We start from the raw sequence: 18,430 nt of genomic DNA on the forward strand, positions 1-18,430 counted from the left end.
GCGGTATGCGTTTTTTTTGCCGAAAAAAACGCATCATGTGCACTAAACATCCGGAATTCATTCTAAATGATGGGATGCTTATTGTATGCGGTTTTTTTGCGGTTTTATAGCGTTTTTATTGGGAAAAACCGCAACGTGTGAACACAGCCTCAATGTATTTTTCACAGCAGATTTCTGCAAATCATTAAAGGGAACCTGTCACCCCCAAAATCGATGGAGAGGTAAGCTCACCGTCATCAGGGGCTTATCTACAGTATTCTGTAATGCTGTAGATAAGCCGCCGATGTTACCTGAAAGAGGAGAAAAAGAGGTTAGATTATACTCACCCAGGGGCGGTCCTGCTCCGATGGGCGTCTCAGGTCCGGAACAGCGCCTCCCATCTTAATTCCATGACGTCCTCTTCTGGTCTTCACGCCGCGGCTCCGGCACAGGCGTACTTTGTCTGCCCTGTTGAGGGCAAAGTACTGCAGTGTGCAGGCGCCGGAAAGGTCAGAGAGGCCCGGCGCCTGCGCACTGCAGTACTTTGCCCTGCCCTCAACAGGGCAGACCAAGTACGCCTGCGCCGGAGCCACGGCGTGAAGACCAGAAGAGGACGTCATGGAATGAAGATAGGAGGCGCCGGAGCGGACCTGAGACACCCATTTGACCGGACCGCAGCCAGACCGCCCCTGGGTGAGTATAATCTAACCTCTTTTTCTCCTCTTTCAGGATACATCGGGGGCTTATCTACAGCATTACAGAATGCTGCAGATAAGCCCCTGATGACGGTGAGCTTACCTCATCATCGATTTTGGAGGTGACAGGTTCCCTTTAAATATGTGCTAAAATTGACTGCAATAAGAAATGTGCACCAAAAAACAAAAATGTGCTACCTCTGTACATCGCATCCAGCTGAGAAGTACTGTAATCTTGAGCCTTGTCTGCAAGCACTTAGGGCTACGTATTAATCTTTAGTTGCACCTTTTAGACATTATTGATTAATGTGTCTGCAATTAATGTCAGTGAAGCTGTAAATATGACCAACAAGGAAACCATTATATAGTCGAGGAAAAAAAAACACCAAAAACGAAGGTCTATTGGCAAAATGACAATCACACTTCAGATTGACCATGCATGTAGAAAGATGCTATCTCTATAATTAGTGCACATATCACATTGCTAGTTACATCGAGGTTTTCCAAAATTCCATTACTCAGCGATTTCAGAACATGAAGAGCGCTGCATTAGCAGATCTTTCAGATTATGAAGCCAGGGCGAGAAATCAACTCAGGACTCCTTATTACTTATAGGGCTCTTCCCACCATAGCAGCTCATGGATGAGATGGGAATAACTGTCCAGATGGATCTCGAGTCACGGAAACAGCAGTGAGCAGCTGAGCTACCCTGGGTGCCTTACTCCCATGGAAATAATTTGGCCATTCTCAGCAGTGGGAAAGGTACAAGGTCCACCACCGGTGGTGTTACCTTCTCACCCATGAAAGGAACAAATTCCAGATCATGAACAAGAAACCATTGGTGCAGCTTCAGCCTTGAAATATCATTACAGCATGATTGGGGGATGGGTTGCTCTGTAGTGAACGCTGGTTAATGAATTAAGATGACATGTCTAAGGGTACCGTCACACTATACGATTTACCTACGATCACGACCAGCGATATGACCTGGCCGTGATCGTAGGTAAATCGTAGTGTGGTCGCTGGGGAGCTGTCACACAGACAGCTCTCCAGCGACCAACGATGCCGAGGTCCCTGGGTAACCAGGGTAAACATCGGGTAACTAAGCGCAGGACCGCGCTTAGTAACCCGATGTTTACCCTGGTTACAAGCGTAAAACTAAAAAAAAACAAACAGCACATACTTACATCTGGTGTCCGTCAGGTCCCTTGCAGTCTCTGCTTCCCGCACTGTGACTGCCGGCCGTAAAGTGAAAGCACAGCCGCTGTGCTCTGCTTTCACTTTACGGCCGGCAGTCACTGAGTGCGGGAAGCAGACGGCAAGGGACCTGACGGACACCAGAATGTAAGTATGTGCTGTTTGTTTTTTTTTAGTTTAACGCTTGTAACCAGGGTAAACATCGGGTTACTAAGCGCGGTCCTGCGGTTAGTTACCCGATGTTTACCCTGGTTACAAGCGAACGCATCGCTGGATCGCATCGCTAGATCGCTAGATTGGTGTCACACACACCGATCTAGCGATGACAGCGGGAGATCCAGCGATGAAAGAAAGTTCCATACGATCTGCTACGACGTACGATTCTCAGCGGGATCCCTGATCGCTGCTGCGTGTCAGACACAGCGATATCGTAACGATATCGCTGGAACGTCACGAATCGTACCGTCGTAGCGATCGAAATGGTATAGTGTGACGGTACCCTAAGAGACCCAACCCTAATGGTAAGATTTTAAGGGCAATCTTCTCAGATATTTGTGTGATTCTTGACTGGTAACTTGGAACACCACAATAACAGCAATGATATCCACTACAACAAGTGCTTTAAGCTGCGGTTCCATCTTGTGTGGACACACTCTTAGGTCATGCTTACATGGACCGGTAAGTAAAAGAAACTGTCACAACGCCACCAGCAAATTGGGTGTGATGTGGACTGTGCTGCACATTCGGGAGGTGAAACGACCAGAAACCACCGATCTACACTGAGCGGAGGTAAAAAGAGGAGCAGACACTGAATGTGGTGGGTTCAGACCTCCGCCCCACGTGGAGACATTCCACAATACGTACATTCTCGTGTACAGCACCATGGAATTAATAGTGCTATAGAAATAAATAATATGTGGTTGACAACCGTTACATTCTCGGTTGGTACCGTGATCAGCTGTAGATTTTGTTTGCACAAACGGACAATGTGCAGCAGAAAGGACCAGGATGAGCTGTATAGAGAAGGGCAGCACGGTGGCTCAGTGGTTAGCACAGCAGCCTTGCAGCGCTGGAGTCCTGGGTTCAAATCCTACCAAGGACAACATCTGCAAGGAGTTTGTATGTTCTCCCTGTGTTTGCGTGGGTTTCCTCGCACATTCCAAAGACATACTGATAGGGAATTTAGATTGTGAGTCCCATCAGGGACAGCGATGATAATGTGTGCAAACTGTAAAGCGCTGCAGAATATGTTAGCGCTATATAAAAATAAAGATTTTTTTACATTTTATGTAGTAATAAGCTCACCACAACGCCGGCCTCCTGTCCCGCCAACCAGCAGCACAAACCCCATAACCCCACAGCCGGATTTTCCTCTTTTCATCACTGGGAGACTTCCTCATCGGTGACAGCCGCCTGGTCTGCAACTATTACATAGGTAACCAGGGCGGACACAGACGGAGGAGGCCCAGGGGCAAGGACTATTTTTTTTTAGGGAGATGTGGGCCCTCTGACCTCTTGGGCCCCTGTGCGGCTGCACCGATGCTATGTCCGCCCTTGGATGCTGGGTCATGCTGACATGCTGTACCGAGGACATCCGAGGGGGCGGCAGTGTGGATTCCCTGATGGTGTCCTGGGATGGGGGCGGCAGTGTGGATTCCCTGATGGTGTCCTGGGATGGGGGCGGCAGTGTGGATTCCCTGATGGTGTCCTGGGATGGGGGCAGCAGTGTGGATTCCCTGATGGTGTCCTGGGATGGGGGCGGCAGTGTGGATTCCCTGATGGGGGCGGCAGTGTGGATTCCCTGATGGTGTCCTGGGATGGGGGCGGCAGTGTGGATTCCCTGATGGGGGCGGCAGTGTGGATTCGCTGATGGTGTCCTGGGATGGGGGCGGCAGTGTGGATTCCCTGATGGTGTCCTGGGACGGGGGCGGCAGTGTGGATTCCCTGATGGTGTCCTGGGATGGGGGCGGCAGTGTGGATTCCCTGATGGTGTCCTGGGATGGGGGCGGCAGTGTGGATTCCCTGATGGTGTCCTGGGATGGGGGCGGCAGTGTGGATTCCCTGATGGTGTCCTGGGATGGAGGCGGCAGTGTGGATTCCCTGATGGGGGCGGCAGTGTGGATTCCCTGATGGTGTCCTGGGATGGGGGCGGCAGTGTGGATTCCCTGATGGTGTCCTGGGATGGGGGCGGCAGTGTGGATTCCCTGATGGTGTCCTGGGACGGGGGCGGCAGTGTGGATTCCCTGATGGTGTCCTGGGACGGGGGCGGCAGTGTGGACTCCCTGATGGTGTCCTGGGATGGGGGCGGCAGTGTGGATTCCCTGATGGTGTCCTGGGATGGGGGCGGCAGTGTGGATTCCCTGATGGTGTCCTGGGATGGGGGCGGCAGTGTGGATTCCCTGATGGTGTCCTGGGATGGGGCGGCAGTGTGGATTCCCTGATGGGGGCGGCAGTGTGGATTCCCTGATGGGGGCGGCAGTGTGGATTCCCTGATGGGGGCGGCAGTGTGGATTCCCTGATGGGGGCGGCAGTGTGGATTCCCTGATGGTGTCCTGGGATGGGGGCGGCAGTGTGGATTCCCTGATAGTGTCCTGGGATGGGGGCGGCAGTGTGGATTCCCTGATGGTGTCCTGGGACGGGGGCGGCAGTGTGGATTCCCTGATGGTGTCCGGGGGCGGCAGTGTGGATTCCCTGATGGTGTCCTGGGACGGGGGCGGCAGTGTGGATTCCCTGATGGTGTCCGGGGGCGGCAGTGTGGATTCCCTGATGGTGTCCTGGGACGGGGGCGGCAGTGTGGATTCCCTGATGGTGTCCTGGGACGGGGGCGGCAGTGTGGATTCCCTGATGGTGTCCTGGGATGGGGGCGGCAGTGTGGATTCCCTGATGGTGTCCTGGGACGGGGGCGGCAGTGTGGATTCCCTGATGGTGTCCGGGGGCGGCAGTGTGGATTCCCTGATGGTGTCCTGGGACGGGGGCGGCAGTGTGGATTCCCTGATGGTGTCCTGGGACGGGGGCGGCAGTGTGGATTCCCTGATGGTGTCCTGGGATGGGGGCGGCAGTGTGGATTCCCTGATGGTGTCCTGGGGCGGCAGTGTGGATTCCCTGATGGTGTCCTGGGACGGGGGCGGCAGTGTGGATTCCCTGATGGTGTCCTGGAATGGGGGCGGCAGTGTGGATTCCCTGATGGTGTCCTGGAATGGGGGCGGCAGTGTGGATTCCCTGATGGTGTCCTGGGATGGGGGCGGCAGTGTGGATTCCCTGATGGGGGCGGCAGTGTGGATTCCCTGATGGTGTCCTGGGATGGGGGCGGCAGTGTGGATTCCCTGATGGTGTCCTGGGATGGGGGCGGCAGTGTGGATTCCCTGATGGTGTCCTGGGAAGGGGGCGGCAGTGTGGATTCCCTGATGGTGTCCTGGGAAGGGGGCGGCAGTGTGGATTCCCTGATGGGGGCGGCAGTGTGGATTCCCTGATGGTGTCCTGGGATGGGGGCGGCAGTGTGGACTCCCTGATGGTGTCCTGGGACGGGGCGGCAGTGTGGATTCCCTGATGGTGTCCTGGGAAGGGGGCGGCAGTGTGGACTCCCTGATGGTGTCCTGGGACGGGGCGGCAGTGTGGATTCCCTGATGGTGTCCTGGGACGGGGCGGCAGTGTGGATTCCCTGATGGTGTCCTGGGACGGGGCGGCAGTGTGGATTCCCTGATGGTGTCCTGGGACGGGGGCGGCAGTGTGGATTCCCTGATGGTGTCCTGGGATGGGGGCGGCAGTGTGGATTCCCTGATGGTGTCCTGGGATGGGGTCACAAGGCTGGAGCCCGGCTGTCAGGTCCCACCCCAGGGATCGCTCAGTACACGGGTGTCTGTGGGCCAGCTGAGGTGCACTGATGTCACGCAGGACCAGCATCCACAACTGCCATGTCCTGTCATCCAATGAGGCATCAGCTGGAGCCTGCAGCCAGCGCTCCCCGGGCTACTCCACCCCGTGCCTGCCTGCCGTTATGGCTGCTCACTTCCTCGCTGAGGTTGCCAGTCTATTCAATCCTCATCCTCCCGGCACTAACAATACCAAACCACCCCCAACACAATGGCGAAAATCCCCCGTCCGCCGGTCTCACCGTTCTCCGCGGAGCCGCCTCTCTCCTCTCTCTTTCTGGCCGCTTCCGCTCCGCCCCGGGGCAGATCCTCCCGCGAGACTTCCGGGGCCGCGTCAGATCCCGCGGTCGTAGAACGCACTGCGTCATTGCGCCGCCGCGAGGAGAAGCTGACGTGTGACGTGCGGCCAGTACGCAACCACCTCAGTCGTGGGCACTGTGCACTTACGTAACTTGCCCTGTTCACGACACCCTGCGTGCTCTCTAATTACGGTGTTACCGTGGTAACGGGAGCCCACGGTCCATGGAGTTTTCTGGAATTTATAACATTAACCACAAGCAACAAAGGGTTGAATAAAAAGTGATTCCCCTGCAGGTATCCTACTATTCGCCTGTCTTCCAGGAGTTATGTACCTTATATCATTCATGTGACCGCTGCAGGCAATCTCGGGTCCCAGTAGTGATGTTTGCGCTATAGTGTATGACCACTGAGGCCAATGATTGCTTCTGTTATGCAGATGATATAAGGCACGTGACAGCTGCAGCCAATAGCAGTCACAGTAGCGATATAGTATGTGACCACTGAGGGCAATGATTGGCTGCAGCGGTCAGTGAATGATGTAAGGCACGTGACCACCGAGGCCAATCGCAGGTCTCAGTAGTAACGTTTGCAATATATTGTGTGATCACTGAGGCGAATGATGTAAGGCACGCGACCGCTGGAGGAAGCAAGTGGACAGGCAACAGTGAAGTGACAGGAGATCACCCCATTGCCTTTGCAGCAAATTTTCATTTTCATGTTTGCATTTTGTCTCCGTCCAAGAGCCATAACTTTTTTGCTGCTCTCCCATGGGGATACCGCGACAGAGGAGTTAGAAGACCATGGTGTAAGGTTTCATGAACTCTTGCATCGGATAGAACTTCAACATCGTATTAAACTGCCATTTTTTTTATTTGCTAGCAGTGCAAGGGTTAATCTGTTCAGTTGAAGCTCCTGGAGCTTTCCTACCTGGATTGTCTCAGCTGTTCAGTGTTGGCCACTCCCCTCTGCTATATATGCTTGCCTTTGCCAAAGTTTGTTCTTACCGCCTGGTTCTGGTAGTTTGTGGTTGCAGTTGGTGATTGGGAATTGTTCAGGACATTGTTGCTTTGAGTTTTGTCTGTGTCCACACCCTCTCCTATTTGGTTTCTGCTTCCTTAAATTCCCTTGTGTCCCACTGTGTTTTTGGTAAGTATTTGGTATGGTTGGTATTTTCATTTATCCCTGTCCATTTTCCATTGTTTGGTTAGTGTGATCCTATACACTACAGCTTTCCTCTACCCTAGGTGGGGGGAGGGGACAGATAGGGATTGATATAGGAGCATAGCAAGGCACGAGAACTGGGTGTCTCCACCTTCAGGAGTAATCTGGGGACCAAGGATAGACTAGGGCCTTCCTAATTTTAGGGACCTGATTAGCGCCTTTAGTCCCAACACCATCGTGACATCAATCCTGGCCCATACCTTTATTGATCCATTATGGATGGTGGCTGCTCTGCTAGGGCATCTGCAGCAACTCAGCTTAGAGGTGGCAGACTTATGCACTGTTAGTTTGCAGCACCCAAACACCTCATCAGGGGCAGACATATCATTGGTGCAACCTGTGCGGCCACACAGGGGCCCAAGAGGTAAGCGGGCCCATTTCCACCGCAAAAGCATATGCAATTTTGCATTTTCAGGAGCTCTCAAGCTGCAAAGGGACCATATATTGCATGAGGGCCCTTTTCTGTCTGTGTCCACCAGTGCCTCAGGTTTAGGGCCCACGGTTCTCAGACAACCCCTGGAGGAGCCTAAGATCTCTATAGATAAGTTTTCTGTGGGTCAGGATAAGTTTGCTGTTTTCAGAAAGGCCTACAAACTCTATTTTAAATTACCTCCTCACTCAGGTACCAAAGAGCAACAAAATAATAATTTTATGTATATAGCGCCAACATATTCCGCAGCGCTTTACAATTAAAGAAAGGATTTGTACAGGCAATAGACATTACAGCATAACAATAACCACAGTTCAAAATAGATACCAAGAGGAGTGAGGGCCCTGCTCGCAAGCTTACAAACTATGAGGAAAAGGGGAGACGCGAGAGGTGGATGGTAACAATTGCTTTAGTTATTCAGACCAGCCATAGTGTAAGGCTCAGGTGTTCATGTAAAGCTGCATGAACCAGTTAACAGCCTAAATATGTAACAGTACAGACACAGAGGGTTATTAGATGCATAAAGTGTATGAGAACATGATGCGAGGAACCTGATTTTGGTTTAAGTTTTGTGAATGGGCCACACGGGAATAGTTAGGTTAATGCGTTGAGGCGGTAGGCCAGTCTGAACAAATGTGTTTTTAGGGCATGCTTAAAACTGTGGGGATTGGGGATTAATCATATTAACCTGGGTAGTGCATTCCAAAGAATTGGCGCAGCACTTGAAAAGTCTTGGAGACGGGAGTGGGAGGTTATGATTATTGAGGATGTTAACCTCAGGTCATTAGCAGAACGGAGAGCTCGGGTAGGGTGGTAGACTGAGACCAGAGAGGATATGTAGGGTGGTGCTGAGCCATGGAGCGCTTTGTGGATGAGGGTAATAGTTTTGCACTGGATTTTGGAGTGGATGAGTAACCAGTGTAATGACTGGCACAAGGTAGAGGCATCGGTGTAACGGTTGGTGAGGAATATGATCCTGGCTGCAGCATTCAGGACAGATTGGTGAAGGGTGAGTATGGTAAGAGGGAGGCAGATAAGTAGAGAGTTACAATAGTCCAGACGAGAATGAATGAGTGAAACAGTAAGAGTTTTTGCAGAGTAAAAGTAAAAGGGCGAATTCTAGAAATGTTTTTGAGATGCAGAGAAGAAGAGCGAGCCAGTGATCGGATGTGGAGGGTGAATGAAAGCTCGGAATCAAGTATGACCCCAAGTGTTGTGAATTCTGTGGTCGAGCTCCCTCCTGTGGTCACAAATGGTACTTCGGCTGATTCTGTCTATGGGCTTCCGTTGGTGGATGTGAGTGGTACTGCGGCTTCTGAGTTTCCTTCCTCAGGTGATGAGGTTAAGTCGTTAGGTGCTGCTCTATTTAACTCCACCTAGTGCTTTGATCCTGGCCTCCAGTCAATTTTCTAGTATTGGTCTTGCTTCCTCCTGGATCGTTCCTGTGGCCTGTCTATCCTGCATAAGCTAAGTTTTGCTTGTGTTGTTTTTGTTTGCTATTTTTTCTGTCCAGCTTGCTATATTGGTTTTCCTTGCTTGCTGGAAGCTCTGGGACGCAGAGGGAGCACCTCCGTACCGGTAGTCGGTGCGGAGGGTCTTTTTGCCCCCTCTGCGTGGTTGTTTGTAGGGTTTTGTGTTGACCGCAAAGCAATCTTTCCTATCCTCGGTCTATTCAGTAAGTCGGGCCTCACTTTGCTAAAATCTATTTAATCTCTGTGTTTGTATTTTCATCTTAACTCACAGTCATTATATGTGGGGGGCTGCCTTTTCCTTTGGGGAATTTCTCTGAGGCAAGGTAGGCTTATTTTTCTGTCTTCAGGGCTAGCTAGTTTCTCAGGCTGTGCCGAGTTGCATAGGGAGCGTTAGGAGCAATCCACGGCTACCTCTAGTGTGGTATGATAGGATTAGGAATTGCGGTCAGCAGAGTTCCCACGTCTCAGAGCTTGTCCTATGTTATTTGTAACTATCAGGTCACTTGTGTGCTCTTAACCACCAGGTCCATTGTGGTTCTGAATTACCTATTCATAACACCCAAGGCAGCGGGCATGTTGCTTGGGAGTAAAGGTGGAGCCACACACGGAGATGGCAATGTCCGGCAAAGGTAGGTTAGTAGAGGGAGAGAACACGAGGAGTTCAGTTTTTGACAGGTTCAGTTTCAGATAGAGGGAGGACATGATGTTAGAGACAGCGGTAAGACAATCACTGGTGTTTTCTAGAAAGGCAGGCGTGATATCAGTAGCAGAAGTGTATAACAACGGGTGGGAATCGTAATTTCTCTCTTCCACAGTGACCCCTAAGCCTGGGCATTTCCTCTCATGTCAGACGCTGTCGCTTTAGACCGTTGAGGATTTTTTTCTGGGTTATATACACAATGACCCTGACCAGGCCACTTCTATACTATGGCAGCTTCAGCAGGGTGACTGGCCAGCTGAGGAATATTATTCCGGGTTCCTTAGGTGGTACACGGATAATAAGTGGAATGACCCTGCAGTCCATAGTCCGTTCTGTCAGTGGATTTCTGTGAAGGTAATGGACACTTTTGCTCTATATGAGACCCCAGTTTCTCTGGAGGCTGCCATGTCTCTGGCTATGTGTGTGGAACACCGCCTTTATCAGAGATATTTAAGACTCCCCAACTTTCTAGGGGCCTGGGTTCAAAGGAACATAGGGCTGTGTCAATCGTGGAACCCATGCAGTGGGGGGGGGGGGTGACTCATTTTACTGGTCCTCCTCTTGTTTGGCATAAAGGGGAGTGTGTTTTTTTTCTGTGTTGAGAAGGGTAATTTTGTGGGTACTTGTCTTTCCATAGCTAACCACAAACAGCCGCCAGAAAACTTAAGAAGCTCGGGTTGCGGAGATGTTAGCAATTCTGGTGTATATATTTCCTTAGTGGGTAGGTCACAATATTTTTTCACCGGCTGAGATCCATTTTGACAAATGTTAGGAGGGTTTTTTTTTTTCAGCTTTTCTGGACAGTGGGGCAGGGTTTAATCTGATTGACACAAGATTTGTCCAGGACCAGGGTCTCAAGCCATATAAGCTATCTAGACCTTTACCCATAATTGCCACTAACTCAGTAGCCTTGAGCCAAGGGTAAAATACTCAAGTCGTCCAAGGGATACATCTGCAGGTATGTGCCATGCATTCGGAATTTGATTGTTACGTACTGGAGGGCTTGCCTTCTCCTGTGGTTCTTGATCCATCATGGCTGAGGTTTCATAATTTTGTAGTGGAGTGGCTGACTCGGGAGGTGAGAAGGTGGAGTGAATACTGTCAAGAACACTGCTTGGGCACCAGGTTAGTCTCTGCCGGAATACCTGTCTGACTTTGGGGATGTGCTTTTCAAACAGGGATGTCAAGAACTCCCTCCTTATCGTCCTTAGGGTTGCACTGTTAATTTTTTTTGCTGCGGTCAAGCTGCCTAATAGCAAGTTATATAATATTTCTGGGCTGGAGAGGCAGACCATGAAGGACTATATATCGCTGAAAGTCTGGCAAAGGGTCATGTCAGACCTTCCTCATCATCCGTTGCAGCTGATTTTTTCTTTGTTAACAAAAAAGGTGAGGGGTTACCCCCTTGCCTAGATTTCCGTGAATTTAATTAGAACACAGTTCGGGATCCATATGGTCTCCCTCTTAGTCTGGACCTCTTTAACCAGATTGTCAGGGCAAAATGATTTTCTAAACTGGACCTTGGGGTATATAATCTCTTTCAAATTAAGGAGGTAGATGAGTGGAAAACAGCACAGCCTTTAACATAGTAACATAGTTAGTAAGGCCGAAAAAAAGACATTTGTCCATCCAGTTCATACTATATTCCGTCAGAAAAAAATCCCCAGTTCTACATCCTTCTAAAGAACCTAATAACTGTACGATACAATATTGATACGCTCCAGAAAGATTTCCAGGCCTCTCTTGAACCCCTTGACTGAGTTCGCCATCACCACCTCCTCAGGCAAGGAATTCCAGAATCTCACTGCTCTAACAGTAACAAATTCTCTTCTATGTTGGTGGAAAAACCTTCTCTCCTCCAGACGCAGAGAATGTCCCCTTGTGACGGTCACCTTCCTTGGTATAAACAGATCCTCGTAGAGATATTTGTATTGTCCCCTTATATGCTTATGCATGGTTAGGAGATCGCCCCCAGTTGTCTTTTTTTCTAGACTAAATAATCCTAATTTTGCTAATCTCTCTGGGTATTGTAGTTCTCCCATCCACTTTACTAATTTTGTTGCCCTCCTTTGTACTCGCTCTAGTTCCATAATATCCTTCCTGAGCATCGGTGCCCAAAACTGTACACAGTACTCCATGTGCGTTCTAACCAGACATTTGTACAGAGGCAGTGCTCTCATCATGTGTATCCAGACCTCTTTTAATGCACCCCATGATCCTGTTTGCCTTGGCAGCTGCTGCCTAGCACTGGCTGCTGCAGGTAAGTTTATCATTAACTAGGATCCCCAAGTCCTTCTCCATGTCAGATTTACCCAGTGGTTTCCCGTTCAGTGTGTAATGGTAATATTGATTCCTTCTTCCCATGTGTATAACCTTACATTTATCATTGTTAAACCTCATCTGCCACCTTTCAGCCCAAGTTTCCAACTTATCCAGATCCATCTGTAGCAGATCTTTACTACACCTACGTGACACTATGAAAACCTTGTGATGCCATTTGGGTTGACTAATGCCCCGCCATCTTTCAGCACTTAGTAAATTACATTTTTTGTCACCTGGTAGGTTTGTGGTGGTCTATCTTGATGACATATTGATTTATTCGCCTGACCTCTAGTCACATGAGGTACATGTCAGGCAGGTCCTACAGATACTCATAGATAATAAATTAATTGTCAAACCAGAGAAATGTACAGTATGTTCTCTGTTCAGGACATCCCTTTCTGGGATATTATCATCTTCCGGTTGTCGCATGGATCCGGCGAAAGTCCGGGCCATACTGGATTGGGATCGCCCTGAGGAGTTTAAGGCTTTACAAAGGTTTTTAAGTTTCGCCAATTACTACTGTAAGTTAATCAAAAACTTTTCGTTAGTGGCCAAACCTCTTATGGATGACACCAGGAAAGTGATGGACTTTTCTAAGTGGTCCAGTCGAACCAGTGAGGCATTTGGTACTTTAAAGAAATGTTTTGCTTCTGCACCAATTGTTATACAGCTTGACATCACTTAGCCATTCATTGTAGAGGTTAATGTGTCTGAAGTGGGTGTGGGGGCTGTATTGTCGCAGGGCGCATCTCCAAGGCATCTGTTTGGTTTTTCAGGAAACTGTCACCCACTGAGAAAAATTATAATATGGGTAATAGGGAACTCTTGACAATAAAGTGGCTTTTGAAGAATGGCAACATTTTCTGGAGGGGGCAGTACATCCATCCGGTGATGGTAATCACCGATCATAAAAATCTTTTATATTTGGTATATACTAAGCATCTAACACCTAGACAGGCAAGATGGTCATTGTTCTTCACCAGATTAAACTTTTTTGTGAGGTATTGGCCGGGGAATAAGAACATTAAAGTGGATGTCTTATCTTGTTTTCATGGAGGATTTGAAAATTGTGAACCGGTTCATATATTACAGAAAAGGGTAGTTATTGCAAATACTAGATGGTGGCCCGATTCTAACGCATCGGGCATTCTAGAATATGTATGTAGTTTATTTATGAAGATTTCAGAATAATGCAATGAATACACAGGATTCGGCCGGCCGGGCGCAACCAATTAGCGAAGCGTGGTTCAAATCCCATGCCAATTCGTAGCCGGACTGCATCTGTCGCTGATTGGTTGCGGCCGGCCACGAACAATCAGTGAAGCCAGGGCGAGCTCCAGGTTTTTTAGGGCCCCGGGCGAAAGAGTCTCACAGCCCACGTAGCATATAGCACAGCCCACGTAGTATATAGCACAGCCACGTAGTATATTGCACAGCCACTTAGTATATAGCACAGCCACGTAGTATATAGCACAGCCACGTAGTATATAGCACAGCCACGTAGTATATAGCACAGCTATGTAGTATATAGCACAGCTATGTAGTATATAGCACAGCCACGTAGTATATAGCACAGCCACATAGTGTATAGCACAGCCACATAGTATATAGCACAGCCACATAGTATATTGCACAGCCACGTAGTATATAGCACAACCACATATGCTATGTTACTTTGTGTAGAGGCTGTCAGCCTGTTTTGGTTGTGCTGGGTCTGTGCTGCAATCATCTGTGTTCACTTTCCTTGATTAGTCCTTTTATTAAGCATGCTAGCTCCTCCATCCAGTGTAAATCGTACACTTGCTGCTGCCTGTGTAAGACTGATCCCTCTGTGCTCTGTGCCTGACCCAGCCTGACTTTATTCTCTTCTCGGACTTAGACTCTTTGCTTGTGACCTGACTTCTCTTGTGCCTGCTCCCTGTAAAACTGTCTTGTCTTTCTGGTTTTCCTAACCTCAGCTAGTGAATTGGATTTTGTCTCTGACTTCCCCTTGTTGTACTGCGCCATTTCCTGGACCTGGCTTCGGATTGTTTGACCTCCTTATTCAGTAAGTAGTGTATATTTTTTACTTTCTGTTATTGTAGTCTTTCTCTACACTTATGGGGCTAACATTTACTATAGTGACTTGCATCACAACATCATGGTTCAATCTTGGCTGAGCATCCTGGTAGTAAAGCCACCTTAGATCTCCTTACTTAGTGTTTTTGATGGTCTGGTTTGTACAAGGATGTTCGAGAGTATGTAGCTGCCTGCAGTATTTGTCCGCATTCTAAAACCGCTCATACTTGTCAGTCTGGGTCTCTGTCTTCAACCCTTGTCAGTCTGGGGCTCTGTCTTCAACCCTTGGCGATTCCCAGTAGATTTTGGATGCATTTGTCAGTAGATTTCATTACTGATCTACTTGTATCTGCAGGTAATATTGGTGGTGGTGGACAAGGACAGATTTAGCAAGATGTCTCACTTCATTGCGTTACCCACTTTACTTGCCGCCAAGAACTTGGCGCAAATTTTTGGAAAAGAAATCATGAAGTTACATTGGATTCCTACTGATATTATTTCCAACTAGGGGGTGCAGTTTATTCCCCAAATTTTGGAAAGAAGTTTGCACTTGTTTGGGGATCATCTTTCTTTTTTTAGCCTTTCATCCACAGGTTAATGGGCAAACTGAACATGTAAACCAGAATCTTGAAACTTATCTTAGTTGCTTTGTATCTGAAAATCAGGAAGATTGAGTTACTTATACTGTATTTTTTGGACTATAAGACGCACTTCAAATTTTCAGAAGGAAAATGGGGAAAAAATTAATGCATCAAATGGTAGTCCGTCTTATAGTTCTGAATTCAGCTTACCCGGGGGGATCAGCAGCACTGGTGTAGCGGAGTCACAGAGGGTGTTTGGTGGTCCAGCGATGATATGACCCAGATTGGTGCGCAGGTTCGGTGGTGCGGGGGGCTATGATGACATTTTGTGAAAGCCCAGAGCCCCCACACATCCATTACTGCGATGCGGTGGTCTCCGGGAAATCCCATCCCAGTCTGGTGCTGCAGGTTTGATGGTTCTTGGTGGTGCGTGGGGCTCTGATGACATTTTGTGATAGCCCCCGCACTTCTATTGCCTTGATGCTGTGGCCTCTGGGAAAATGGCTGCTGATTTCTCGGGAGACGAGATCTTGGAGCCGAGATCTCAATCTGTGCTTGAGCCGCCTCCGGCGGCCAATTTTACGGAGGCCAGATTGATTCCCTAGGCGCAGATTGAGATCTCGGGGACAAAATCTTGCATCTCCAGCAGCCATTTTCCCGGAGGCCACAGCACCAAGGCAATAGAAGTGTGGGGGCTATCGCAAAATGTCATCGGAGCCCCATGCACCACCAAGCACCACCAAACCTGCAGCACCAGCCACACCAGACTGGGATGGGAGCGAGATCATCGCCCTGCAGCGTTGGACCACTGGAAGAATCTAACTACAATTTTTAATCTCTCCCTTTCCTCTGGTATTTTTCCCTCCTCCTTCAAACACGCCATCATTACTCCATTACTAAAAAAACCCACCCTTGACCCATCCTGCACAAACAACTACAGACCGGTCTCCAATCTCCCCTTCATCTCAAAACTCCTGGAGCGCCTAGTCTACTCCCGCCTTACCCGTTACCTCTCCACTCATTCCCTCCTAGACCCTTCACAGTCCGGTTTCCGCCCCCTACATTCGACAGAAACTGCACTCATCAAGGTGACCAATGACCTTCTGACAGCAAAACGTAATGGTGACCACTCTCTGCTCATTCTTCTCGATCTTTCTGCAGCTTTCGACACTGTTGACCACCCTCTCTTACTCTCTAGGCTCCAGTCACTAGGCATTAAGGACACTGCTCTCTCCTGGTTCTCCTCCTACGTTTCTGACCGCTCCTTCAGTGTTCTGTTCTCTGGCTCCACTTCATCTCGTCTTCCTCTCGCTGTCGGGGTACCTCAGGGCTCAGTCCTTGGCCCCCTTCTCTTCTCCCTCTACACAGCCCCAATTGGACAGACCATCAGCAGATTTGGCTTTCAGTACCATCTTTACGCTGATGACACACAACTATACACGTCATCCCCTGACCTTACTCCTGCTGTACTACAGAACGCCACTGACTGTCTGTCCGCAGTCTCTGACATCATGTCCGCTCTCTATCTGAAACTCAACCTCTCCAAAACTGAACTTCTTCTGCTCCCGCCTTCTACTAACCTCCCTAAATCTGACATTTCCCTCTCCGTGGGTGGCACCATAATAACACCGCGGCAGCAGGCACGCTGTCTGGGTGTTATGTTTGATTCTAATCTCTCCTTCACCTCCCACATACAATCTCTTGCCCGCTCGTGCCGCTTACACCTAAAGAACATCTCTAGAATCCGCCCTTTTCTCACCATGGAGACAACAAAAACTCTCACTGTAGCCCTAATCCACTCCCGTCTGGACTACTGTAACACTCTATTAATTGGCCTCCCCCTCACTCGACTTTCCCCTCTCCAGTCTATCCTTAATGCAGCAGCCAGGGTCGTCCATCTGGCTAATCGTTACTCGGACGTGTCCGCTCTTCGCCAGTCGTTACACTGGCTACCCATTCATTACAGGATACAATTCAAAGTACTTGTTCTCACCCACAAAGCTCTCCACAGTGCGGCACCCCCTTACATCTCCTCCCTCATTTCTGTCTATCGGCCTAGCCGACCACTGCGCTCTGCAAATGACTTTCGACTAACCTCTGCACTAATCCGTACCTCCCACTCCCGACTCCAAGACTTCTCCCGTGCTGCGCCAATCCTCTGGAATGCTCTACCCCAAGATATTAGGACCATCCACAACTTGCATAGTTTTAGGCGCTCGCTCAAAATTCATTTGTTCAGAGCGGCCTACCACGTTCCCTAATCAAACTCATTTTATGTTTGTGTGTGTGTGTAGCCCATTCAGTATCTCCATCTACCCCCCACTCCATGAAGATGGCTGGACCATCATTGTAAATACATAATTGTAAATACACACCTGTACTTTGTATCTCCCCCACCTCATTGTAGATTGTAAGCTCTCACGAGCAGGGTCGTCTTATTTTGTCTTATTTTGCTTTATTACTGTATTGTTAACATTGTTACCTATGACTGTTGTGTTTGAAACTGTTAAACTGTAAAGCGTTGCGGAATATGTTGGCGCTATATAAATAAAGATTATTATTATTATTAAGAATCGCCCGACTCCTGCTGCCACCACACTAACTAAGTACATTCCAACTATAAAACGCATCCCCAAATTCCCCCCAAATTTTTTGGGGAAAAAGTGTGTCTTATAGTCCGAAACATACGGTACTTACCTCTAACTGAATTCGCTGTGAATAACAGTTGTCATGATTCTACTGGCAAGTTCCCGTTCTTCGGGGCTAACAGATTTCATTCTCAGCTCTACTCTTTTAATAGAAATCATTCTTCAGGAGTACCTGAGAAGGAATGGTCTTCTTCAGCTATTACATCAGTGTGGCAAGGTGTTCTTGATAAGTTGAAGAAGATGGGGTCCAAATATAACAGTGCGGTTGATCGGAGATGTTTGGTGGGTTCGGACCTGTGTGTTGGTTATTTGGTGTGGTTGTCCTCAAGGACCATTAAAGTTACTTTTTGAAAATTGGGACCCAGGGTCAATGGCCCCTATAAGATTGTGGCTGTCATCAATCCAGTAGAGTTTCGCCTTGCTTTTCCACCTACTTTTAGGATTCATAATGTGTTTCACCGATCTGTACTAGAGATGGGCGAACCTGAGCAGTAAAGTTCGGCGTCCTTACCAAACACCTACTGTTTGGGCACGGACACCGAACATGAACTTCACCATGAAGTCGGTGTTACTGTTCGGGTTTGGCCCCCCGAACATCGGGTGTTTGTCGCACTATCATCTGCTTCTAATCGGCGGAAAATCATTACTGCCTGTCAGATAGCTGCAGTTCCCTCGCTGTCAAATTACAGTGTGAACCCGCAGCTGTGATCAGAGGTATATAGTTTATCTCAGGTCACTGGTGTTGGCTGATGATACAATGCAAACGTGACATCAACCCCACAAATATTACCCCACTAGCCACCGCTACAGGGAAAGTGGGAAGAGCAGGCATATGCACCAGAATTGGCGCATCTAGATGCACCTTTTCTGGGTGACTGTGGGCTACTATGTTTAGGCTGGGGGGGCAATATCCATGGCCCCTTACCAGCATGAGAATATCAGCCCCCAGCTGTCTGCT

General features: G+C 48.9%; 1 protein-coding gene across 2 annotated transcripts in view; it reads right to left on the reverse strand.

Moving 5' to 3' along the window:
• Window positions 1-6,109, reverse strand: part of GRB2 (growth factor receptor bound protein 2) — a 56,667-nt gene extending 50,558 nt beyond the window's left edge. For both annotated transcript variants that reach the window (XM_069752180.1, XM_069752179.1), the window contains exon 1: window positions 5,983-6,109. The gene's annotated coding sequence lies outside the window, so the exon portion shown is untranslated. The remainder of the gene's footprint in view (window positions 1-5,982) is intronic.
• Window positions 6,110-18,430: the final 12,321 nt, after the last annotated feature.

Source organism: Ranitomeya imitator, chromosome 2 (assembly GCF_032444005.1).
Source record: "Ranitomeya imitator isolate aRanImi1 chromosome 2, aRanImi1.pri, whole genome shotgun sequence".
Lineage (NCBI taxonomy): Eukaryota > Metazoa > Chordata > Amphibia > Anura > Dendrobatidae > Ranitomeya > Ranitomeya imitator.